The 17,218-nt window shown below is 40.6% G+C and overlaps 1 long non-coding RNA gene across 1 annotated transcript in view; it reads right to left on the bottom strand.

Annotated features, from left to right (window-relative positions):
• Positions 1 to 713: 713 nt before the first annotated feature.
• The window catches only part of LOC105490259 (uncharacterized), a 39,437-nt gene continuing 22,932 nt past the window's right edge, over positions 714 to 17,218 (bottom strand). The window contains exon 4 of the long non-coding RNA XR_011615180.1: positions 714 to 867. This is a non-coding gene — a long non-coding RNA (uncharacterized lncRNA). The remainder of the gene's footprint in view (positions 868 to 17,218) is intronic.

The raw sequence follows: 17,218 nt of genomic DNA, 5'->3' as shown, positions 1-17,218 counted from the left end.
AGTGAGATAGATGAGATAAGATGCTGAACCAACAAAAATGTAGACTTCAATAAGTAAATGAAGATTCTTCAGATTTATTTCAAATGGCAATTCCTATAGCAGATACTTATCATGTATTTATTGGATAAATACTTATGTTTATGTATGACTCTGTATTTTTCCCATATATATTGTCTTTATTTTTCAAGCATTTTAATTGTGTTTTTACATCTTTTCTCTCATTTTATCTTCCTCTCAGCCCTATGAAGAATCAGGATATTTATTATCATCACCATTTAGCCTAGGAAAAATTTATGTACGAGTTGATTATGCTTAACTACTCATATGTCTAGAAATTCATTTAACAAATATTTAATCTGGCATCCATTATTGGTCTGTTATTATTGGATGGAACTTAATCTTATTTATAGTAGCTTTATGGTGAGATTCAAATTTATTTGTCATATGTAGTCCTCATACTCACCTGTATAGTTATCACTGATTAGCAATAATAAGTCTATATGATTAAACCATCCAAGAGACACAGCTGACCCTTGAATCTTGAACAATGCAGGGGTTAGTGGCATTACCTCCCCACACAATAAAAAATAAAACTTTTCATTCCCCCAAAACTTAACATTACTGATAACATAAACAGTCAATGAACACTTCTTTTTATGTTATATGTATTATATACTATGTTGCTACAATAAAGTAAGCTGGAGAAAAGAAAATGTAATCAAGAAAATCATAAGGAGGAGAAAATATATTCACCATTAAGTCAAAGTGAATCACCATAAAGGCCATCATGCTTGTTGTCTGCACTGAGTAGGCTGAGGAGGAGGAGAAAGAGGAGGAGTTGATGTTGCTGTCTCAGGTGTGGAAGAACTGTAAGAAAATTTACATATATGTGGATCTGGGCACTTCAAATCCATGCTATGCATGAGCCAGCTGTATTTCTATAGCCTGGTACCACAATAGGCATGCAGAAAGCAGTGGTAACAAGATAAACACTGGCCTCACCTAATATGAACTTTCAGTATAGTGAAGAACACAATTATCAAACAAGCCTAATAACTGTAATACATACATATACAAATTCATGTATACACACACAGACACATATATATAGTGAAAAGGTATTGCAAGTGTTGTGTGAACCTGTAACACGTCAATCTAGATATCATAAAGGAACTGAGAGCAAATAATTTTTAGCCGAAACTGGTTAGGTGAATAGAAGCTAGCCAAGGGAAGAGTAAAAAGAAGGATGGCAGGTTGGGGAGCACTCTAGGAAAAGGGAGGTGTATAGTTGGCAGTTCTTTCATTGCTATAAAGAAATACCTGCAACTGGGTAACGTATAAAGAAAAGAAGAGGTTTAATTGGCTCATGGTTCCTCAGGCTGTACTGGAAGGATAGCACTAGCACCTGCTTCTTTGGAGGCCTTAGGAAACTTACAATCATGCAGGAAGATAAAGGGTGAACAGGTGGGAGCCAGAGTAAGAGAGAGCGGGAGGTGCCACACACTTTTAAACAACTAGAACTAGATCTCACATGAGCTCACTCATCACCAAGAGGATGGTGTGAGGCCATTCATGAGAGATCCGCTCCAATGATCCAAACAGCTCCCACCAAGCCCTACCTGCCACAGTGAGGATTACATTTCAATATGGGGCTTGGCAGGGACACAGATCCAAATCATATCAGGAGGGAAAAGTTTGGAATAACTAAACATACAGCATAGCCAGAAGGATAGGATGAGGAGAAGAGTGCATTCAGAAAGGCTGGAGAGGCAGCAGAGGCAGCTCCCAAGAAGGGCTTGTGAAGCATGTTAAGAAACATGGATTTCAAGGGAAATGGAAAGCCTTTGAAAGGCAACAGTGAAATCACAGGATCGGGTTTTCATTTTCATGAGCATTTCAGCTCACTGTGGCTGATCAACGGAAAAGAAAGTCAAGAAGACCAGTGCTTAAGCATGTGTGTTTTTAAAGTGGTATGACTTTAGGTTCCAGTTGCTCAACTGCTTCATTTGTTGTTTTCATGATGTTTAGCAGGTCACTTGAACCTTGTTAAGTCCCAGTTTTCTCAGTTACAAATTATGGATGACTGTAATGTTTACCTCAGAAGACATTTCCAAGATCACATGAATTAATACATATAAAGAACTTACTGGCCAGCCGTGGTGGCTCATGCCTGTAATCCCAGCACTTTGGGAGGCTGAGGCGGGTGGATCACGAGGTCAGGAGATTGAGACCATCCTGGCTAACACGGTGAAACCCCGTCTCTACTAAAAATACAAAAAATTAGACAGGCGTGGTGGTGGATGCCTGTAGTCCCAGCTACTCAGGAGGCTGAGGCAGAAGAATGGCGTGAACCCGGGAGGCGGAACTTGCAGTGAGCTGAGATTGTGCCACTGCACTCCAGCCTGGGTGACAGAGCAAGACTCCGTCTCAAAAAAACAAAACAAAAACAAAAAACAAACAAAAAAAACCTTAGCATCCCAGAACCTGGCAATAAGTAAGAATCCAGTAAATGTTACCTCTTACCATCACATTATTTTTTTTTCTAAATAATTGGCGTGTTAGTCTATTTTTCATTGCTATGAAGGAATACCTGAGGCTGGGTAATTTATAAAGAAAAGAAGTTTATTTGTTTCACAGTTCTGCAGCCTGTAAAGCATAGCACCAGCAACTGCTTGACTTCTGGTGAGACTTCAGAAAGCTTCCAATCATGGTGGAAGGCAAAGGGGGAGCCAGCATGTCACATGCTCAAAAGCAGCAAGAGAAAGTGGGCAAAGGCGAGAGGAGGAGGTCCCAGGGTCTTTTAAATGATCAGCTCTCATGTGAACTCATTACTGCACGGCGGACACCAAGTCATTCATGGAAGATCCACCCCCATGACTCAAATGCCTCTTGCTAGGCCCCACCTCCAACACTGGGGATCACAGTTCAGCATGAGATTTGCAGAGGACAAAAATACAAATGATATCAATTGGGCATCAAAAATAAATGGTTATTACCCCAAATCCTTATATCATCCAGTGCATTTATAGATTACCTTAGAAATATGTTCATAGGCCGGGCGCGGTGGCTCAAGCCTGTAATCCTAGCACTTTGGGAGGCCGAGATGGGCAGATCACGAGGTCAGGAGATCAAGACCATCCTGGCTAACACGGTGAAACCCCGTCTCTACTAAAAAATACAAAAAACTAGCTACTCAGGAGGCTGAGTCAGGAGAATGGCGTAAACCCGGAAGGAGGAGCTTGTAGTGAGCTGAGATCCGGCCACTGCACTCCAGCCTGGGCGACAGAGGGAGACTCCATCTCAAAAAAAAAAAAAATATATATATATATATGTTCATAGAATAAACATATAAATCAATACCAAGAGGAACCTTCAAGCCAAATGAAGACATAGCAACTAAATAACTTGCTCCTGGATGACTTTTGGGTAAACACGAAATTAAGGCAAGAATCAAAAAATTCTTTGAAACAAATGAAAATAGAGACAAAATGATACGGTTTTGAATGTGTGTCCCCTTCAGATCTCATGTTGAAATGTAATCCCCAATGTTGGAGATGGGGCTTAGCGGGAGGTGTTGATCTCAGGGGTGGGTTCCTCATGACTGGCTTAGCACCATCCCTTTGGTGATGAGTGAGCTCTCGTCCAGTTAGTTCGTGCACGAGCTGGTTGTGTAAAGGAGCCGGAAACCTCTCCCTTCTCTTGCTCCTGTTCTCACTATGTGAGACCCTGGCTCCCTTTCGCCTTCCATCAGGACTGAAAGCTTCCTGAGACCTTCATCAGAAGCAGATGCCAGCACTATTCTTCGTATACAGCCTGTGGAACCATGAGCCTAATAACCTTTTTTCGTTATAAATTACTCAATCTCAGGTATTCCTTTATAGAAGTGCTAAATGGACCAACACATACAGCATACCAAAACCTCTGAGATGTGGCAAAAGCAGTGTTTAAGGGAAAATGTACAATGCTAAATGCCTACATGTATAAGATAGATTAGAATTAACAACCTAAACTTGCACCTAAAGGAACTAAAAAGAAAAGAACTAACTAAAATCAGCAGAATTAAGTGAAATTGTGACCTAAAAAAACCATACAAAGGATCAACATGAAAAGCTGGTTATCTGAAAGGATAAACAAGGTTGACAGACCACTAGCTAGATTAACAAAGAAAAGAGAGAAAGAACCAATAAGCACAACCGGAAATTTAAAAGATGACATCACAACTGATCCCACAGAAATATGAAAATCCCCAGAGATTGCTATAACTATATACCTGCATACAAACTAGAAATTCTAGAGGAAAAGGTTAAATTCCTGGAAACACACAACCTGCGAAGACTGAACAAGGAAAAAACCAAAATCCTGAACAGACCAATAATGAGTAATGAAACTGAATCATTAGTAAAAAGTCTACTATCCACAAAAAGTCCTAGACTAGCTACAGCTGAATTCTACCAGATGTACAAAGAAGAGCTACTACCAATCCTACTGAAACTATTCAAAAAATTGAGGAGGTGTGACTCCTCCCCAACTCTGTTTTGTTTTTTTGTTTTTTGTTTTGTTTTGTTCTGAGACAGAGTTTTGCTCTTGTCGCCCAGGCTGGAGTGCAATGGCGCGATCTTGGCTCACTGCAATCTCCGCCTCCTGGGTTCAAGCAATTCTACTGCCTCAGCCTCCCAAGTAGCTGGCATTACAGGTGCCTGCGATCACACCTGGCTAATTTTTGTATTTTTTAGTAGAGACAGGGTTTCACCACGTTGGCCAGGCTGGTCTTGAACCCCTGACCTCAGGTGATCCACCCACCTCGGCCTCCCAAAGTGCTGTGATTACAGGCATGAGCCACCATGCCTGGCCTACTCCTCCCTAACTCTGAATGAAACCAGTATTATCCGCATACCAAAATATGACAAGGACATAACAAAAAAGAAAACTACAAGTCTACATTCCTGATGACCATAGATGTAAAAATCCTCAATAAATTACTAGTGAACCAAATCCAGTAGCACATCAAAAATTTAATTCATCATGCTCAAGTGGTCTTTATTCACAGAATAAAAGGATGGTTCAACATATAGAAATCAATAAATGTGATTCACCACATAAATACAATTAAAAACAAAAACCATATGATCATCTCAATAGATGTAGGAAAAGTATTTGATAAAATCCAACATCCCTTTATGATAAAAATCCTCAAAAACCTAGGCACTGAAGAAACATACCTCAGAATAATAAGAGGTATCTATGACAAACCCACAGTCAACATCATACTGAACAGGCAAAAGTAAGAAGCATTTCCCTTAAGAACTGCAATATGAAAAGATGTCTGCTCTTACCATTCCCATTCAACTTAGTATTGGAAGTCCTAGCAAAAGTAATCAGACAAGACAAAAAAAAAGGCATCCAATTAGAAAAATGGGAAGCCAAATTATCTCTCTTTGCTGATGATATGATTCGATACATAGGAAACCCTAAAGATTTTGCCAAAAGACTCTTATTACCTGATAAACGACTTCAGCAAAATCTCAGGATACAAAAATCAATAACATTTCTGTACACCAATAATGTCCAAGCTGAGTACCAAATGAAGAATGCAGTCCCCTTTAAAATGCACACCAAAAAATAATAAAATACTTAAGCAGACGTCTAACCAAGGAAGTAAAAGATCTCTATAAGAAGATCCATAAAACACTGCTGAAAGAAATCACAGATGACACCATCAAATGGAAAAGCATTCCATGCTCATGGTTTGGAAGAATCAATATTGTTAAGATGACTATACTTCCTAAAACAATCTACACATTCAACATTATTCCTGTCAAATTACCAACATCATTTTTCACAGAATTAGAAGCATATTTTCTAGAATTAATATGGAACCAAAATAGAGCCCAAATAGCCAAGGCACTCCTAAGCAAAAAGAATAAAGCAAGAGGCAGCATATTATCTAAGTTCAAACTATTCTACAAGGTTACGGTGAGGCAGGAGAATGGCGTAAACCGGGGGGGCGGAGCTTGCAGTGAGCTGAGATCCGGCCACTGCACTCCAGCCTGGGCGACAGAGCCAGACTCCGTCTCAAAAAAAAAAAAAAAACAAAAATAGACACATAGATCAATGGAACAGAATAGAGACTCATGAAATAAAGACACACACCTACAACCGATTATATTCGACAAAGTCAACAAAAACAAGCAATGGAAGAAAAAATACTCTGTCCAAAAAAATGGTGCTTGTAAAACTGGCTAAGTATAAACAGAAGAATGAAACTGGACCCTTACCTCTCACACTATACAAAAAAAATAACCAAGATGGATTAAAGACTTAAATTTGAGACTTCAAACTATAAAATTCCTAAAAAACACCTAGGAAATACTTTGAGACATTGGCCTAGGCAAAGAATTTACGACTAAGTCCTCAAAAGCAAATGCCACACAAACAAAAACTGACAAACGGGATCTAATTAAAAAGATTCTACACAACAAAAGAAACTATCAACAGAGTAAACAACGTACAGAAAGGGGTTGGAATATTTGCAAACTATGCATCCAACGAATGACTAATATCCAGAATCTATATAGAACTTAAGTAAAAAAATAACCCCAAACAACAAACAAAGTGTTCTACCAAAAAGACACCCATACTCTTATGTTCACTGCAGCACCATTTACAAGAGCAAAGACATGGAATTAACGCAGGTGCCCATCAATGGTGGATTGGATAACAAACATGTAGTACATATACAACATGGACTACTACACATTAAAAAGAAAGAATGAAAAAGTGGGCAAGAGACATGAACAGATGTTTAAAAGAAGACATACAAGCAGCCAACAAACGTATGAGAAAATGCTCAACATCACTAATTTATCAGAGAGATGCAAATCAAAACCACAATGAGATACCATCTCACACCCGTCAGAATGATCATTATTAAAGGTAAGGCTGCAGAAAAAAGGAAATGTTTATACACTGTTAGTGGGAATGCAAATTAGTTCAACCACTGTGCAAAGTCATGTGGAGATTTCTCAAAGAATTAAAAATGGAACTACCATTCAGCTCAGCAACCCCATTACTGGGTATCTGCACAAAGGAAAAAAAATTGTTTCACCAAAAAGACACCTGCACTTATATGTTCATAGCAGCACTATTTACGATGGCAAAGACACGGAATCAACCTACAGAATCAACCTACGTGCCCATCAATGGTGGAATGGCTAAAGAAAATGCAGTAGTACAACATGGACTACAACACAGCCATAAAAAAGAATGAAATCATGTCCTTTGCAGCAACATGGATGCATCTAGAGGCCATTATCCTAAGCAAATCAACACACACAGAAAACCAAATACTACGTGTTCTCGCTTGTAAGTGGGAGCTAAACATTGGATATACACAGACACAAAGATGAAAACAATAGACAGCGGGAATGTCAAAAGGGGAAAAGAAGGGAAGAAGGGAAGGGTTGAAAAACTACCTATGGGGTACTACATTCTCTGCTTGGGTGACAGGATCGTTAGAAGCCCAAACCTCAGCATCACACAATGTATCATATAACAAATCTGCACATATACTTCCTGAATCTAAAGTTTAAAAGCCACTGCTGGGTGCAGTGGCTCATGCCTGTAATCCCAGAACTTTGGGAGGCCAAGGTGGGTGGATCACTTGAGGCCAGGAGTTCAAGACCAGCCTGGCCAACATGGTGAAACCCTGATTTTACTAAAAATGCAAAAATTAGCTGGGCATGGTTGCACGTGCCTGTAATCCCAGCTACTTTGGAGGCTGAGGCACAAGAATCACTTGAACCAGGGAGGCAGAAGTGGCAGTGAGCCCAGATCGCACCATTCCAACCTAGGTGACAGAGAGAAACACCATCTCAAAAATAAAATACAATTTAAAACAATAATAAAAATTTAAAAATAAATTCATACCTCAGAACTCTTAAATATAATTTAGTCAACTCTAAAATTTATTGACAAATTAACACACCGATCTTAACTTAAATTTTTTAATATGAAAAAATACAACGTTTGCCTGAACTCACAAATTTTGATGTTTAAAAAAATATGTCTAAATAGTCTCGATCTAGTTACAAAGTTGTGGCTGAAAACTGAACAGGCAGACATGATCAACTAACCTCTCAGTCATTCCATACTACATAAAAGCAGCAGATTTTCCTAAACTCCTTCCAAAAGATATATTTCACTAGACAAATCCATGAACTATAGACAACTTACAAGTATTTTAAAAATAGGCCAGGTGCAGTGGCTCACGCCTGTAATCCCAGCACTTTGGGAGGCCGAGGCAGGCGGATCACAAGGTCAGCAGATCGAGACCATCCTGGCTAACACGGTGAAACCCCGTCTCTACTAAAAATACAAAAATAAATTAGCCGGTCGAGGTGGCGGGCGCCTGCAGTCCCAGCTACTCGGGAGGCTGAGGCAGGAGAATGGCGGAACCCGGGAGGCGGAGCTTGCAGTGAGCTGAGATCCGGCCACTGCACTCCAGCCTGGGCAACAGAGCGAGACTCCGTCTCAAAAAAATAAATAAAAATAAAAATAAAAATCTCACTCTTGATATTGAGATGGAAAATGACATATTTTGTTTGTTTCTTGATTGAACTGATTCTCAACAATGTAGCTTAGGCGCTACTCAAAAACTGGTTATATATCTATATTTTGATCATGTTTTCTTTTTTATTCTGATAGAATCAACTTGATTTCTTTTTTTTTTTTTTTTTCCGAGACGGAGTCTCGCTCTGTCGCCCAGGCTGGAGTGCGGTGGCGCGATCTCGGCTCACTGCAAGCTCCGCCTCCCGGGTTCACGCCATTCTCCTGCCTCAGCCTCCCGAGTAGCTGGGACTACAGGCGCCGCCACCGCGCCCGGCTAATTTTTTGCAGTAGAGACGGGGTTTCACCGTGTTAGCCAGGATGGTCTCGATCTCCTGACCTCGTGATCCGCCTGCCTGGGCCTCCCAAAGTGCTGGGATTACAGGCGTGAGCCACCGCGCCTGGCAATCAACTTGATTTCTAATAGCTATGTTAAAATAAGTGGTTAAATATTAATAAGAATAAATATATAAATGAATATAGACAGTCATTTACAAATAGCTTCAGTAAATGTCAGTATTCGTCAAACATTATACATGAGTGAGACATGTCAGAGAAAAAAGTGACACCAACTCACGAGCTTACACAACTCATCCTTCCTTCCCCTTGGCTATGCAATTTCTAATCATACACACAGACTTCATGCACCTGAAGGAGTTATTAAACCTTTTAAGTCAATATGTGGCAGGCCAGGACTCACTAACAACTCTTTCAGTACTGACTAAGTCATTAAGTTAAATATTACAAGCCAGCGCCCTTAGACAAAGGCTGGGAGGTAACAAAAGCCCATCAAGAGTTTTGCCTAGGCCTTTCCTGGGCCTTAAAGCATGACAACATAACAAGGAATTCTTAACAGGACCCATTTAGGATTAAATAAGTTTTATTGTGGGTCTGAAGAAACTCCCCAGGACTCCACAAACAAGTTTACTGGGGGCTACAGAAAAAAAAACTCGCTTCCTCCCCAGTTCATCTGCCTCTCATGATTAGGCCAAGAAATAGCAGCCCGACCCTCAGTTTGGTCCAGGAACAATTAGAATGGCAGTTCCAAAACGCAGGAAGAGAAACAAACATAGTGCTTAATACTCCACGTTTCTTTTAGATTAAAATACCTTGAAGAAGTTTCAATCCTGGCTATAACTGAATATAATTGGAAGAGTTTTCTTAGTGACATATAATACAATAGTACCAGGTCATTAAACTCACACAAACACAAAAACAAATGGCGTTTCAGCTGTTTCACCGGTAGTATCTGCTCTTAAGCATTTAGGAGAACTTCTTTAAGCTATACAAATATAGTAATATTAACCACAACTCCTTAGTTCTGATTCTCATGCAAAAAAATGTAATTTTAATATTTATTATATGCATAGCTAATGGATTCACTGATGCAGATTTTGAAACTTTCCTACATTAAAAGAAATATAGAAAATTTCAGGAATAAAATGGAGCTTTTCAACTTAACGAAAAGTAGAGATGATAAGGTGATTTTTCTGATTCTCCTGCTAAACTCTTAGCATCTCTACATGCAGTGTCACTAAGGGCTGGAAAAATGTGTGCTGAGTTTGTTAAAGGCCATCAGCGTTGCTTATGAAACACATGGTCACTCTGGTGTCATGCATACACCAGACATCAGAATTCAACCTAATACTATGGCATAGAGGCCAAGTTTAAGCTTCAAGGACACATTTATTTCCAATAACAAGTTTTAGTTTTGATTTTGGTGTTCAATGTGATTAACAGGATCAATCTCAACTCTTCATCCTTAGAGCAAAGCCTCTGCCTCAACATCATCTCTTCATCTTAGAAATAAATATAATGATGGTCATATTCCTGCTTCTTCTGTACAAATTAGTGGCAAATACAAAGATATTTACTGGTCATCAATTATTCACAACATCGCATTGCTGACTCACATTAAGTTGTCCCAGAAGAGGCCTTTAACAATTTTTTCCAGAAACAATTCCTTTACCTGAAAACTATGACAAAAAATAGTGGGAATTTCAAACACTGTGGCAAGGTAAAAAAGGACGTACTTGTGTGCAGATAATTTGACTAGTTCTTGCAAAACCAACAGACCGCACGACTCACTGTAATTACCTCAGTACGAAGATAATTTTAAGTTTTTTTAACATGTATTTTCAAGTAATAGCAAATCTCATTGTCCGTTGAAGGAAAGTATTTCAGAACTTACAGAGAGAGCAGATCCTGGGCCGTACATCAATGAGGTTCATTTTTCAGCTTTAACTTTCAAATTAGATTTTTGCTTGAGTTGGCAGCAGGGCAATTGAGTTGCAAACCAGGTTTTATGAAAAAAGGAGTTTTAAAATTATTTTACGTATAAAGAATTCATGCCTAGAGGATTTACGTCACAGAGTTTCTTCAGAAAATTTAAAGAAGTTCTTTCTTTCTCCTATGAATATATACTATAAAGTTGTTTCCCAAGGCTAAGTAAAAGACAGCATTTGGGGAAAGAAAAGCTCATAACCTGATGACTTTCTGTCCTAAGGGAGGCGGGAGGAGGAGGAGGAAAGAGATAGAGATAGAGAAGTCAGGCATAGGCATATCAGCCCCACCACCCTCGACATCCAATTCTGTGTAAGAGGCACGCTTTGTAGGAAGAGCCTAAATATCAGAGTTGGCGGCCTGTTTCCCTTGGCAAACACAGGGGAGGGGCTTAATGCTACAGGGCTGTTTCCTACCTTACAGCAAGAGATGGCTCAGAGGTAGCACACAGAGGAAAGAAGTAAGCGGCAATGATGAGGTAGTGTTGCTGTCCCCAGGTCCTGTGTGCCAAGTTCAGGAGACTCAGAATTCTGCAGTAACTTCAAGGGTGATGCTATCAGGATTGCAGGGACACCATCGGAGGTATGGGTTCAAAGCCAAGAAAGCCAATTTTCAATTTACCTTATAGAACAAAACCCAACTCTATGCTATATATAAGAGACAACCTAAAACAAAGTGATGCAGAAGTGTTACAAACAAAGGAATAGGTAAAGGCATGCCAGGAACATGGAAATAATCAGAAAATAAAAGAAGTAATCCAGATATCAGATAAAGTAGAATTCAAGACGGAAACACTACATGTGATGACAAAGTCACATTTTTTTGTTTTTTTTTTTTGAAATGACATCTCACTCTGTTGCCCAGGCTGGAGTATAGTGGTACGATCTCGGCTCACTGCAACCTCCGCCTCCTGGGTTCAAGCGATTCTCATGCCTCAGCCTCCCAAGTAGCTGGGATTACAGGCGCCTGCCACCAGGCCTGGCTACTTTTTGTATTTTTAGTAGAGAGGGGGTTTCACCACGTTGGCCAGTCTGGTCTCGAACTCCTGACCTCAAGTGATCCACCCACTTCGACCTCCCAAAGTGCTGGGATTACAGGCGTGAGCCACTGAGCCCAGCAAAAGGCGGTTTTTTTTTTTTTTTTTGAGACGAAGTCTTGCCCTGCCGCCCAGGCTGGAGCGCAGTGGCGTAATCTCGGCTCACTGCAAGCTCCCGCGAAAGGCGTATTTTAATGCTAAAAGCCATAATGCACACTCGGAAGATAACTTTTAGGAAAATTAATGAACCAAATAACATCAGCAATCACCTTTATGATGCAAAAACTATGGGAGATTCAAGGAGACAAAGAAACAACACACTCATAACAGGAGACAGCCCGTCTTTGGTTTCACTTCCTTGTTTTTTCTTAAAACAGGCACTGAATATAAAACAATATAAAACAATATGAGAGGGTCTCTCTCTTCCCTCACTTTCACAGGAAAATTCTACCAAATATTTAAGGCCCAAAGAGTTTCAATACTCTATAGGCTGTTCAAGAACATTTTAAATGAAGAAAGCTTTTCTAATACTTTTTGTGAAACAAGTGTAACATTAATACTTATACTAAACAAGAATAACAAAATTACAAAGCAGTGCAACTGATACTGATGTAAATAAGAAAAAATTAGAGAATAGTACACCATGGCGCAATGGGAATCACAAGAATGCAAGATTGGCTCACTATGAACAAAACCGTTCATGACTTACTAACAGTTCTAAGAAGAAATACATGAGTTATCTTCAACATGTTGGCAAAGCCTTTGAAAAAGTTCAACACACCTTCTTGATGAAAACTCCCGAGGAAATAGGAATTAATAGATGCTTTCTTACTATAAACAAACACACAGGTCTTAGTCGTTGTAAAGGCAGCATTTTACTTGATAGAGAAACACAGGAGGCGTTGACACTAAGATCAAAACAAAGCAAGCAGTTCAGGGTGGATCCCTGCGTGTGGTGAAGAGGCTGCAGCCAGCCTCACTCCAGGTCTGTGCTCATCAGATCTCAGCCGTCTGCCCCTTGGACCCACCAGGCTTCCACCTCAGCTCCTGATCAGGCTGCCAAGTCCTCGCCTTGGACGATATCCTCATTGTCCCAGTGGAGCAGGTCACTTTGCCCTCACTGTGGGGACCCCCTGTCTTCCTCCCTATCAAGTCCAACAGCCTCAGACTCCCTCAGCTATCTGGACCATTTTTGGCCAGGAGCTCTGGAAGTAAATAAGGGAATTTCAGCCTTTACTAGACACCACAAGAGCAGTGGTTAGTGGAGCAGAGCTTATTTCTGGTTTATCTGCTATCTATCTATTTATCTTTTTGTTTTTTTTTTTTAAGACAGAGTCTCACTCTGTCGCCCAGGCTGGAGTGCTGTGGTGCGATCTCGGCTCACTGCAACCTCGTGGATTCAAGTGATCCTCCTACCTCAGCCCCCTACCCCTGAGTACCTGGGACGACAGGCGCTTACCACCACTCCCAGATCATTTTTGTGTTTTTGTATAGACGGGGCTTCTCCATGTTGGTCAGGCTGGTCTCAAACTCCTAACCTCGAGCGATCCACCTGCCTCAACCTCCCAAAGTGCTGGGATTACAGGCCTGAGCCACGGTGCCCAGGCTGCCTATCCTTTTTAACCACTCTCCGGCACTATACAGACTGGCAGCGTGCTGACTGAGGAGGATTCACTAGGGGAAGGAGGATTCACTAGGGGACGGTACTTTCCCCAGCCAACGCCCCCAACAGGCAAGAAGCAAAGCTCCTCGCCACCAAACTGTTTTCATCAAACCCTTCTTAGTGGTTTCACTGTGACTCCACTTTTCCTCACCCCAGAGATTTTAGCCTTGAGAAGGTAGATATCAACGGATTTTTCTCCTTTCTTGTTCTGTGCTCTGGATTCTCGCCACAGCAGTTGAAGGGAGCTTTGCTCTGTCTACGTCTTTCCAATCTCTCCTATTTTCTTTGATACTCTCCACCCCTTGCTGAATAAGAAGCCACATGTTCTAGACTAAAGGTCAACAGGACTGTAGGAAAAGGCTGGGATGGGGAGCTGGGTTACCAAAATTAAGAAATACCATCGAGACCGGGCACGGTGGTTCACGCTGGTAATACCAACACTTTGGGAGGGTGAGGCGACCGGATCACCTGTGGTCAGGAGTTCGAGACCAGCCTGGCCAACACGGTGAAACCCCATCAATACAAAAATTAGTCGGGCGTGGTGGTGTGTGCCTGTTAATCCCAGCTAGTCTACTTGGGAGGTTGAGGCAGGAGTATCGCTGGAACCTGGGAAGCAGAGACTGCAGTGAGCTGAGATCGCACCACTGCACTCCAGCCTGGGCGACAGAGCATGACTCCGTCTCTAAAAAAGTAAATAAATAAATAAATAACATTGAAAACACTAAAATATCTCCGTTGTACAAAAGGAAACAGTCTTGGCTTCACACTGTGACATAACTGTGAGGATCTAAAGTCTGGAAAAGGCTGAGATGGAAGAGAGGGCCATGCTGCCTCCAGCTGCAGAGGGGTACAGGTACTCTTCAAGTAATGGCCATGCATAAAAACAGGCAATGTCACTGATTTTTGTCTAGAGTGACTAAATTTGGTGCATGAGAGGGTCATAGGAGAGGCAGTTTCACAACACAGAATATGAATGGCAGAGCTGCCAGAAGAAAACCCAGCCAACACAACTGTGGGAATTGTGGTTGCGGCCCAGAATGTCCATGGTTGGAAGATAAAGTGTGTTATTAACTTTACACTCTTTACTTTGGTTAAATAAAAATTAAAATTTGGGAAAAAGATAAGTAGGGGAATATATAAAAGGGTTGATTATCTTCATGGGTTGGAGCTAATAAACAAAGTTGAAACCTGTAATTAAAAAATAATAAGTTTAATCCTTAATGTTTTGTTTTTCAAAACCTTTTTCTTTCTTTGAAAGGTATCTCACAAGAACCAAAATTTCAGGGCCGGGTACGGTGGCTCACGCCTGTAATCCCAGCACTTTGGGAGGCCGAGGCGGGTGGGTCACGAGGTCAGGAGATCGAGAGCATCCTGGCTAACATGGTGAAACCCTGTCTCTACTAAAAATACAAAAAATTAGCCGGGCGTGGTGGCGGTGCCTGTAGTCCCAGCTACTCGGGAGGCTGAGGCAGGAGAGTGGCCTGAACCCGGGAGACGGAGCTTGCAGTGAGCCGAGATCACGCCAATAGACTCCAGCCTGGGTGACAGAGAGAGACTCCGTCTCAAAAAAAAAAAGAGAGAACCAAAATATTTTCACTTAGGTTTTCTTTCTTTTGCATTTGAATAAAAATGAATTTAATACTTTTTAAAATTCAAGGAGTAATATCTTTGTAAATTACTTCTCTCTGTTTCTTTTCTATAACAGAGAGATTGAGCATTTCCAAAATACTGACGATGGCCGGGCGCTGTGGCTCATGCCTATAATCCCAACACTTTGGGAGGCCGAGGAGGGCAGATCACCTAAGGTTGGGAGTTCAAGACCAGCCTGACTAACATGGAGAAACTCCGTCTCTACTGAAAATACAAAATTAGCCGGGCATGGTGGCGCATGCCTGTAATCCCAGCTACTCGGGAGGCTGAGGCAGGAGAATCTCTTGAACCAGGAGGTGGTGGTTGCAATGAGCCAAGATCACGGATTGTGCCATTGCACTCCAGCCTGGGCAACAAGAGTGAAACTCCGTCTCAAAAAAAAAAAAAAAAAAAAAAAATACTGATGATAGTTATTTTGGGCTACAGAATTTATAGGATGTTTAAATTTTTTAACTGTTTTTTATTTTTAAATATTTTATAATAAACAATCATTAGTTAGGCCGGGAGCAGTGGCTCAGGCCTGTAATCCCAGCACTTTGGGAGGCTCAGGCAGGCAGATCACCTGAGGTCAGGAGTTCAAGACCAGCTGGCCAACATGGTGAAACCCCTTCTCTACTAAAAATACAAAAATTAGCCAGAATTAGCCAGGTGTGGTGACAGGCACCTGTGATCCCAGTTGCTCGGGAGGCTGAGGCAGGAGAATCGCTTGAACCCGGGAGGCAGAGGTTGCAGGGAGTCAAGATCGTGCCATTGTGCTCCAGCCTGAGTGACAAAAGCAAGACTTTGTCTCAAAAAAAAAAAAAAAAAAAAAAAAAGAAAAAAAAAAGAATTAGTTTGACAAAATTTAAAGGATATATTGTAATCAAGTGAAATTTTCTAAAGTTAATAATATTAGTTGCTGTTAAGATAAAATTTAACTGCCCATCATTAGTGTTAAAAAGCTTTGCTCTGCAAAAGACCCTGCAAAGAGGGTAAAAGGACATGCTACAAAGCTGGGAGAAACAAAGAATTCCCTATTACCATGTATATATACTGATAAAGGACTTATATCTAGAATATAGAAAGAACTCTCAAAATTCAACAGTTAAAAAAATCAAATTAAAAAATAAGCAAAATAAAGAAGCATTTCAGATGGCAGATAAGCACATGAAAAGGTGTTTAACAACATTTGCCATTAAGGAAATGCACAAACCAAAATAAGATCTCACTACATACCTATCAGATTGGTTAAGATAAAAAATACCAAACACTGATGAGAATGCAGAGACACTAGATTCATCCAGGGCTGGTGGGAATGTAAAATGGCATAGCCACTCAGGAAAACAGTGGGAAGTTTCTTATAAAACTAAACATGCAACCATCACACGACCCAGCAATTACACTCTGGGCATTTATCCCAGTTAAAGGTAGACTTATGTTGATGAAAAAGTCTGTACATGAGTGTCTATAGCCACTTTACTCATAATAGCCAGAAACTAGAAACAATCCAAATGCCCTTTAATGAACGGTTAAACAATGCCCTTTAATGAACGGTACATCACTACTATGGGATACTACTCAGCAATAAAAATGAGAGAAGATTGGTATCTACAACTTGGACGGATCTCAAGGAAATCATACTGAGTGAAAAAAGCCACTCTCAAAAATTCACATAACTTACGCTTCCATTTATATAACATCCTTGTAATAAGAAAATCACAAAAATAGAGAGTAGACTAGTGGTTGCCAGGAGGCAAGGAAGGAGTGGGGAAGAGGTGGCTCTATGGGGAAGAACAGGGAACCCTGTGATATAGGAACTGTTCTGTGTCTTGACTGTGATGTTTTTACACAAATCTACATATGTGATAAAATTGCACAAAACTGTTCATGCACACAAATAAGTGCACTTAAGTAAAATCAGAATAAGCTCTGTGGGTTGTGCCAATGTCAGTTTCTTCATTTTGATATTGTACTATAGTCATGGAAGGGGTTACCATGGAAGA

The sequence above is a fragment of the Macaca nemestrina genome, chromosome 16 (genome assembly GCF_043159975.1).
Source record: "Macaca nemestrina isolate mMacNem1 chromosome 16, mMacNem.hap1, whole genome shotgun sequence".
NCBI classification, from domain to species: domain Eukaryota; kingdom Metazoa; phylum Chordata; class Mammalia; order Primates; family Cercopithecidae; genus Macaca; species Macaca nemestrina.
The sequence above is the reverse complement of the archived record's forward strand: the minus strand, read 5'-3'. Positions and strand labels throughout refer to the sequence as shown.